Here is a 6,342-nt window from a genome sequence, read left to right on the forward strand (position 1 = left end):
TGGGTCAAATGATCATCAGACCACCTGAGGCTCTTGTAGAGTATGAATCATCTGCTCTCTCTGAATCTGTGGTTGTTTTGACCTCTGAAAGGCATGGCCTTCTACCCATGGCTTAAGGTCCTCATTTTTTCCAAAGACAGCCGGCAATGAGAGCCAAACTAGCCCTGTCTAACAGACCATAAAGTCAAGCATACTTGCATAAAATGTCTATATTCACTGTAACAAATCTGAATAATCTGTCACTGAATGGTGTCCATTGTGCTCGTGTGCATTTGCACTGTATACATGTAAAGCACCTATAGACGATTTTAACAAAGAGCCAAGAGTGCTGAAATAATATAGTCTCTGCATTTTTTATTCTGTTTCTCCCTGTTTACTTTGTTAAGGCTATGTGGGAAATACTGTGTCTAGTGCACTCAATTCTGAAATTCACTGTTGCAGTGAACACGCTCAGCGACATGCCAGATGGGAGCACTATTGCCTCAGCAACAATGACATAAGACATAAGTTCAGACTGTCCTGGTTTCTAAAGCCATACTGCCCAGCATGTTGTATATGTACAAGCAATTGTGTGAGAAAAACTGACAGACTAAAAAACATACAGTGCTCAGCACATATGATCAAATAACAATAAAATACACTTTTAAAAAAATCTATTTTACCCATGTCATACAGAATGCCACATGTTGAGAAACCATTCAAGTAACAATTCCAGTTATAAAAAGGTAGAAATTCTGGTAAACTAAAAAGATATTTACACACAGCCAAGTTAAGGTTACTCTGTGCTTGCTCAAAATTCTGTGTAAAGAGGCATTGCAGCATAAAAACCACATTAAATTTAGCCTCTGATCTGCCTTAGCCTTTAGAATAATAGTACACAGTTGATTTTCTGTGTAGTGCTTTTATGGCACTTCTGAGAACCTTTAAACAATCTGTGCAAAGACCATTAAATGCCACATCAGAAGCACCATTTAATGCCACCTGTGTATGAAATGTGCATCAGTGCAGATGTAAAATGATTTGGAATTACATGCCACTTTAATTCTACAAGTACATATAATGAAACGTGATTGTAAATAATTGTTCTATATGAGAACAATCGGGTCCTTCACAGTTTTGCCTTACATACCCACTGCTTCTGAAACAAGAAAAACCAGTGATGTGAAAGTGGCTGACATGATAGTTTTTTTTTTTTTTTAAAGACTGTCTACACTCATTCAACCCATCATCACCAGCACACAGGATTAAAATGAGAATTACTTATTCAGCACCAAGCTACAAAAACATGCAAGATGTTAAATCCTGTTCAGCCATTGTATCCACTTTCTTATTCAATGCTCTCTATAGATTTCTTTGAAGATATATATTCCATTGTTTTGTTTGCATTACAATCACATGTACAGTAATACACTTGATTTGACTTACTCACTGGCCTATGGAGAAATGCCACAAAAAGCCTTAGGTCAGATGTGCCATGCTCTGTCTAGCTCACAAAAAAAATCAGTTATCATTTTGAAAGGTCAAAGACTCTGCAGACAGTACAGCATGTCAGTCGGGACTGCTACGGGTTTGAAACTACTGCTTCCAGAAATCCATGCATATGTATTAATACATTACTGGAATGAATCAAAACATATGAGACCAAACAGTGTTGAGTACTATGCTAGATATGGTCAGGATGGAATACTACACAGTTATTGTTAACAACTTAATAAATAGGTAAAGCAAAGGATATTATTCCTAAATAACAGATTAAGTATTTTGTTTCAATGCCACATGATTTGACTATCAAGATTAACGTAGACAGTGACATGCTCTTAGGTTTCTATTTATTAATATGTTTTAATAGTTTCAACCACCATTAACATTTGGCAGTCTGACCAAATAATGTTTCAAATTGCAGCTAGTATTATTCATTCATTTTCTTGTCGGCTTAGTCCCTTTATTAATCCGTGGTCGCCACAGCGGAATGAACCGCCAACTTATCCAGCAAGTTTTTATGCAGCGGATGCCTTTCCAGCCACAACCCATCTCTGGGAAAACAGCTAATATTATGTCTGGCTAAATCACACAGGAAATGGCAAGTCATATTAATCACAATGGATTGTGGGAAAGATAACTCATTACAATTTTTGCTATGTATAAAAGTGTTTAGTTGCATATGAAATCACAAACTGTTTTGAGTAGGTAGTAGCTTTCTCCACAAGCACTAAAAACTAGGCTATCCAGCCTAATATTAATGTGTTTATGGTATGCATATCATCTTGATGTATTGTATCTGCCATGTTGTCATACTGGTACATATTTACTTCAGAAAATTAAGTTTAAAATAAAAAATAGTTTTTCACCTACTATACAAGTAGGTTAGAATGCAATTAGGCAATTAGTTTATGTAAGATTTTTTTTTAATGTTTTTTTGTTTGTTTGTTTTTTAGGACAACAGTATCTCCAGCAGAAAAGATATTTAAATAAATCGTAGCAGTAGAAAATTGTAAAGATATCCGTGTTTTTGAAACTAATGAAGACAGCAGAAGTCAATGATTGATTTGAATTATTGTAATATACGGTTTTAAAATATTTGCAATATTACCCAAATTAAAATATACTGTGTTCAACAAAGAAAAAAGCTTTTGTTTTTTACCCAGACATTTAAAACAAATATATTTTAGGGCAGTAATAATCTTGATACCATGAAACCGTGATATTTTTATACAAGGTTATCATCCTGTCGGAATTATATACAGGCCCATGCCTAAATGCAATTACAGATGCAGTACACAATTACATGTACTACAACAACAGAGCAAATAATTTTACTAAGTACTCTGGTAAACCTTATAACTATAAAAATCTAAGATTAAAAAAAGGTCTATATATTTATCCAGGTAAAACAGCAAACTCAATAAACTAAAATGCCTCTTATACATGCTCAAATTTTTATTCATCTCCAGCTGGTTATAGTAAGTGTTAGGGAAAGTTACGTTTAAAGGTAAAAATATAACAATGTCGCGCTACAGCTTAAAAAGTAACTAAATGTGGTATTTAGTTACTTTTTAGGGAAAGTGATGAATTATTGAAAACAGTTCCTTCTGTGTTACGTTTTCATCTGGCTTGTGTGGTAGAAAAAAATTATATATGTATTTATTCATTCATTTTCTTTTCGGCTTAGTCCCTTTACTAATCCAGGGTCGCCACAGCGGAATGAACAGCCAACTAATCCAGCACATGTTTCACGCAGCGGATGCCCTTTAAGCCACAACCCTTCTCAGGGAAAAATCCATACACACTCATACACTACGGACAATTTAGCCCAACCAATTCACCTAACCACGTCTGGGGAAACCGGAGCACCCGGAGGAAACCCATGCGAACACAGGGAGAACACGCAAAATCCTTAGAGAAAAGCCAACTGACCCAGCCGAGGCTTGAATCAGCGACCTTCTTGCTGTGAGGCAACAGCACTACCTACTGCATTGCCATACAGTTGAATTCAGAATTATTAAATCCATTGAATTATCAGCCCCCCAACCCCACCCCAATTTCTGTTTAGCGGAGAGGTTTTTTTCAACACATTTCTGAACATAATTGTTTTAATAACTCATTTTTGATAACTGATTTATTTTATCTTTGCCATGATGACAATAATAATATTCATATGCTGGATAAGTTGGCGGTTCATTCCACTGTGGGAACCGCTGATGAATAAAGAGACTAAGCTGAAGGAAAAATTATAAATGAATGAATAATAATAATATATTTTTAAAAATATACATCAAGAAACGTTAAGTGAATAAACAGCAGGCTGAATCAAATGAAATGAAACTTTGTGTTGATTTAAGGGATAACGAATCTGTTTTAAGCACATTTGATCATGCACATTTAGTCTCAGGTTTACTCATCATACATGTGTAGGGTCCAGCCAGTTGGTCCAATGACGGTATCCAATGGTGGATGAAGGTTCACTGCGTGTTCGGTCTTTCCAGTGCACAATGTTGATTTATATTAAACTTAACTCATATCTGACTCCAATTTTAGTATGAGATGGTTTAGAATATTAATATGTTTATCCTCGTTTTATCTGACTCCAATTATAAAACATTGAGAAGGTTATTTTGTTTCCTTTCACATTATTTTAGATTATGATTGAATATTCTCTTCGGTTCATCATTTTATGTTATTCTCGTTCATTGGGATCTCTATAACATCCTGAATCTTGTACCGGCCGAGTATACAATTTCTTAAGCACAAGCATGTCAGTCTTGGTCACTAAACAGGGGCGATTGACCGCTATCCTAAAAAGGCAGAACCCTACTTACTCAGATTAGGATATTTTTTATGCGGTCCCCATAGGTCTGCTACCTCCTAAATCAGACAGAGCTATTTAGTCATATAACGATCATTACTATAGAATTAAGCAGACCAGTCGTACTTAAACTAGTAGTAACTTTGAATAATCACTATACTATCTAAATAGTATTAAAAGTTTATCGGGTGAAGGACTATCCCCTTAGATATCCTTTTACAGCCTAAGTATACATGAATAAATGCCAATTTGTTAGTCGGAGCTCTAGAGACATCGTGTAACGTGCCGCAATGCTCCGTCTACCGTGTTCTAGTCCGCTACTAACCTGAACAGGGGCTTGTGGTGCTATGAAATTACCACAATCTACTAAAGATAATAACACGAACTCTGTTTGAATCATTCAAAACATAACAATTTATTTGTCAGGTAAATGTATTATGCCAATTCAATCAGTCAATTCATAAATGATCAATACAAAACATCAAATTATCAAAGATAAATCCAAGATGAAAAGATGCATACCTGACTTTGAAATATACATAACATGGGGCAGACCCCATGTTATGGGCTGATCTGGTTAGGCAGAATCGCCCTGAGCTTTTCTTAGCCCTTACCTTAAATAATCCAAGAATTCCCTCAAGGAAGGGGGTGTGAATAACAAAGAAGGCATTCACACTTAGTGTAAAAGTCACACCCCTCACAGTGGTTCAAAAGATGCCTGAAGTTATATATTTATTGTTCTGATTATGTCTATTTCTGAGAGAATGAGACCATTGTACCAATCGCACTGAGACATTTCAAATGATATCAAACATGATAATTAAAGTCAGTTTGGTTAATCTAAAACATTCAAACATTGAAATGACCATATGCGTGAGTTGGGGGATGAAGCTGAGTCTCAGCATAGTCAGATGCAAATGCAGCAGGAACTGGTTTTTCCCGCATTCCTCCCTGGTGGGTTGTGAAGTCACCAGTCTCTGTTTTCAGCTCATGTTTTGAATTGTCAAAGATATCAGAATATTTGCAATATTTCAATTCTTACACATGACATCTGCACTTGTTCCTGAATTCTCTAAACAGGGGTACAGGGAATATGTCAGTCAATAAATGAGAAGTTTCTGATTTTCCCCTTTTTTTAATTACAAAGTAATGTTTTACCTAATAGTTACTTGAAAAAAGTCATCTGATTATATAAATTACATCTGATTCTATTAACCCCATTAACATTGGTTGTAGACAATATATCCTGAAAAGACTCCACAGCAAAATGGGATTTTAACATTAGGCTACACAAAAAACCTTTGTGCAAACAATTTTCATTGAAATCAAGTACAAAATAAACGTCAAGCTTGGCCAGCAATCAGCAGTGTTGTGTAAAATTGCGTGTTTCTGTATCAAAAACCAGCTCAATACACGTACTTTAGGTTAAGTGTCAATCAGTGCGAGTTAAAGACATGACAAAATAATACATTTAACAAACCGCTGTTTCAAATACTGTATCCTACCTGTTCCTCGTGCTCGTCGATGCTCAACGAGGACAGTAAACACCTGCATTCTCGAGACTGCGGCCTTCGCTAATTGCTGTTTGACATCGCCACCTGCTGGACAGGTGAAACTCACGCAAGATTAGTTTGAAAGTACTTTTCATTACTACTGCTTTACTGCTGGATTTATCCATTTACAAGGTTCAAGTCAAGACACAAGGGTATGAAGTCAAGACACAAATGCAGAAATTAATCTGAAAATAAATGTTAAATGTGTCTGTTAACTGTACAGGCTATAGGAATTATAAGAATAAATTGAATGTCATCACATTTATAAGCTATGGATTCTTAAACATAAAAAACGTTACGAAATTATAAATTTCCATTGTATAGACTATTTTTCATTATTTTAATGCGTTGTCACAAATAATACTTGTCCTGGTGAGTTAAAATTGCCAGAAATGAAAAGACTTAACTTAAATATTTTTGTTTGCAAATACATTTCAATTACTTTTTTTTTTTTACTTTATTTAATACTTTTGTAAATTACTTACT

This window comes from Danio rerio, chromosome 14, assembly GCF_049306965.1.
Source record: "Danio rerio strain Tuebingen ecotype United States chromosome 14, GRCz12tu, whole genome shotgun sequence".
Classification (NCBI taxonomy): domain Eukaryota; kingdom Metazoa; phylum Chordata; class Actinopteri; order Cypriniformes; family Danionidae; genus Danio; species Danio rerio.